Source organism: Arachis stenosperma, chromosome 5, assembly GCF_014773155.1.
Source record: "Arachis stenosperma cultivar V10309 chromosome 5, arast.V10309.gnm1.PFL2, whole genome shotgun sequence".
NCBI classification, from domain to species: Eukaryota; Viridiplantae; Streptophyta; class Magnoliopsida; order Fabales; family Fabaceae; genus Arachis; species Arachis stenosperma.
In genome coordinates, this window is record NC_080381.1 from 60,576,104 (window position 1) to 60,580,270 (window position 4,167).

The window sequence follows — 4,167 nt, forward strand, 5'->3', positions numbered from 1 at the left end:
TGATTTGCTAGAAGGAATTTCGTTCTTAATACTTAGTGTTCAATTATCTTGGGAAAGAGATTGAATGCAATTGGGTTTCATGGGAACCTTGGGAAAGGAAACATGAAACCATGCTTGAAATCCCTTCTCATACTTGAGTAGAATCTGGGTTTGGGTGATGGGATATGTGACATATAATCCCCCCTCTACCTGGACCTATGAGGGTGTGTGGTATATTCAGGGACCAAGCATATCTCTCTTCATGAGAAATTAGACCAAGGAATTAGCTATTGATCAAGATCTGAGAGATTAAGTCACCAAGGGATTGGGGCTCAATCAATCATGATTTCCAAGAGGTCAATGAGTTACATGATTGAAGAAGATATAAGCTAGACTTGATCCAAAGAGACAACATCTCCCAATCTCAATGAATTTCTCCATTCTTATCTATCCATTTCTTTACAGCTTAATTTTACATTCAGCAATTCCCCACTCCCATTTACATTCAAGTCATTTATGATTCAGCACTTTACATTCTGCAATTTCCATTTATACACTTTATTGCTTTTCTTTATATTCTAGTCATTTACATTTATGTCATCACTTACAATTCTACACTTAACAATCTTATTGATCCGCTTGACTAATTCACCAATCAATTAAAACTGCTTGGATTTGCCAATCTCTGTGGATACGATCCCACTCCACTGTGGGTTATTACTTGGCGATAATTTTGGTGCGCTTGCCAAAAGAACTAATTCACTAATTTTTGAAAGGGGTAGTGAATTCTGGTCATCAAGTTTATGGTGTCGTTGCCGGGGATTGGCTTAAATTTGACAGTGATTATATTGATTGGAGAGCTAGATTAAGCAATTTAATTTCCTTGTTATTTTAATTTCTTTATTTAGCATTTTTTTTTGTTTTGAGCTCTATTTCCTTCTTCTTTGATTATCTTATTTAGTGTCCATATTTTCACTCCTCTAACTGTTTGATCAATTGCACCATTCACACTAACAACTGTTCTAACAATAGTAATTTCTTCATCTATTTTCTTTCTTGGTTTTTGCCTTGATTGGTTGTATGACAGGTAAGAGAAGCGGGGCTTCAACTTCCTTTGATTTTGAACCTGAGAGGACCTTTCTTAGATTAAGGAGGGAATCAAGAGGGAAGAGAGTCGTTGGTACTGAGGAAGAGGAATTGTATTTTGAAGCAAACATGGAGAAGAATATGGAAAATCATCATGAGGAAGAAGTTCATAACCATGCCAAGGGAGGCCCAGTCAATCATGATGGGCAAGAAAGTAGAGTCTTAGGCTCCACATCAACCCAAACCCAGGAAATTATGCCAGCAGCATCCTAAAGCCAACAATTAATGCCAATAACTTTGAGCGGAAGCCTCAGCTCATCACACTTGTTCAAAATAATTTCTCGTATGGAGGGAGTGCCCAAGAAGATCCCAATTAATATCTCAGCACATTCTTGAGGATATGTGATACTGTAAAGTCCAACGAGATACACCCTGACATCTACAAACTACTCTTGTTCCCTTTTTCACTCAGAGATAAGGCAGCAAAGTGGTTAGAATCATTCCCCAAGGATAGCCTAACTATATGGAAGGAGGTCGTGAACAGATTCCTTGCAAGATTTTACCCTCCACAAAGAATCAATAGGCTGAGAGCTGAGGTGCAAAGTTTCAGACAACAAGATGGAGAAACACTCTATGAGGCTTGGGAAAGATTTAAAGATCTGACAAGAAGATGCCTACAAGAAATGTTCAATGAGTGGGTACAACTACATATCTTTTATGAGGGACTATCCTATGAAGCAAAGAAGGCAGTTGATCATTCTTCAGGAGGCTCACTCAACAAAAAGAAAACCATTGAAGAGGCCATAGATGTCATTGAGACTGTAGCTAAAAATGAGTATTTTTATGCCTCAGAAAGGACTCAGAAGAAGGGAGTGCTAGAACTCAACTCTGTAGATGCTTTGTTAGCTCAGAATAAGGCAATTGCAGCACAAATAGCAGCATTAACCAAGAGGATGGAGGCCAACCAAGCCTCAGTCATTCAAGACCAAACTCCTCAACAAGAAGGTAATGCATCAGAATCTGAAGGTGACTGGGAGCAAGCTAATTATGTGAACAATTCATCCAGAGCACCATATGACGCACACTCTAAGACATACAACCCAGGTTGGAAGAACCACCCAAACTTTGGGTGGGGAAATCAACAAAACCACAACCAGGACCACAACAAGCCTTATCCATCAAATCAGCATCCCAACCACAACCCCAACCATCAAACAGGGAATCATAGACCATACCATAACTCACAAAACACATCATACCATAACAACCAACACATACACAACAACCTTAATCAAGATGCACCATCCTCTACTATGCAACCATGCAAAATCAAGAGCAACTTTGAGAGGATGGAGGCTGCAATAGCACAACTGTCATCCCAGATTTCAGGGGCAGTCTCCTCCCTCATGGACAGATGATGAGCGGATAATTTATACGTTTTTTTGGCATTGTTTTTAGTATGTTTTAGTTAGTTTTTATTATATTTTTATTAGTTTTTAGTTAAAATTCACTTTTCTGGACTTTACTATGAGTTTGTGTGTTTTTCTGTGATTTCAGGTATTTTCTGGCTGAAATTGAGGGATCTGAGCAAAAATCTGATTCAGAGGCTGAAAAGGACTGCAGATGCTGTTGGATTCTGACCTCCCTGCACTCGAAGTGGATTTTCTGGAGCTACAGAAGCCCAATTGGCGCGCTCTCAACTGCGTTGGAAAGAAGACATCCTGGGCTTTCCAACAATGTATAATAGTCCATAATTTTCCTGAGATTTGATGGCCCAAATAGGCGTTACAAATCAGCTCAAAACTGCCCGGCGTTAAACGTCGGAACTGGCACAAGAATGGGAGTTAAACGCCCAAACTGGCACAAAAGCTAGCGTTTAACTCCAAGAGAAGTCTCTACATGAAAATGCTTCAATGATCAGCCCAAGCACATACCAAGTGGGCCCGGAAGTGGATTTTTATGTCATTTACTCATTTCTGTAAACCCTAGGCTACTAGTTCTCTACATATAGGACCTTTTACTATTGTATTCTAATGGGGGTAGCTATCTTTGAGTAATCTTAAGCTATCTTAGATCATGGGGCTGGCCTCACGGCCATGCCTAGACCTTGTTCTTATGTATTTTCAACGGTGGAGTTTCTACACACCATAGATTAAGGTGTGGAGCTCTGCTGTACCTCAAGTATTAATGCAATTACTATTGTTCTTCTATTCAATTCAGCTTATTCTTGTTCTAAGATATTCATTCGCACCCAAGAACATGATGAATGTGATGATTATGTGACGCTCATCATCATTCTCACTTATGAACGCGTGCCTGACAACCACTCCCGTTCTACAAGAAAACAAGGCTTGAATGTTTATCTCTTGGATTCCTTAATCAGAATCTTCGTGGTATAAGCAAGAATTGATGGTGGCATTCAAGAGAATCCGGAAGCTCTAAACCTTGTCTGTGGTATTCTTAGTAGGATTCAATGATTGAATGACTGTGACGAGCTTCAAACTCCTGAAGGCTGGGCGTTAGTGACAGACGCAAAAGAATCAATGGATTCTACTCCAACCTAATTGAGAACCGACAGATGATTAGCCGTGCTGTAACAGAGCGCATTAAACATTTTCACTGAGAAGACGGGACTGTAGCCACTAACAACGGTGATGCCCAACATACAGCTTGCCATGGAAAGGAGTAAGAAGGATTGGATGAAGACAGTAGGAAAGCAGAGAGACGGAAGGGACAAAGCATCTCCATACGCTTATCTGAAATTCTCACCAATGAATTACATAAGTATCTCTATCTTTATTTTATGCTTTATTCATAAATCATCCATAACCATTTGAATCTGCCTGACTGAGATTTACAAGATGACCATAGCTTGCTTCATACCAACAATCTCCGTGGGATCGACCCTTACTCGCGTAAGGTTTATTACTTGGATGACCCAGTGCACTTGCTGGTTAGTTGTGCGAAGTTGTGAAATTATGTTTAGACCATGGTATTGAGCACCAAGTTTTTTGGAGCCATTACCGGGGATTGTTTGAGTTGTGAAAAGTAGAGATCACAATTTCGTGCACCAAGTTTTTGGCGCCGTTGCCGGGGATTGTT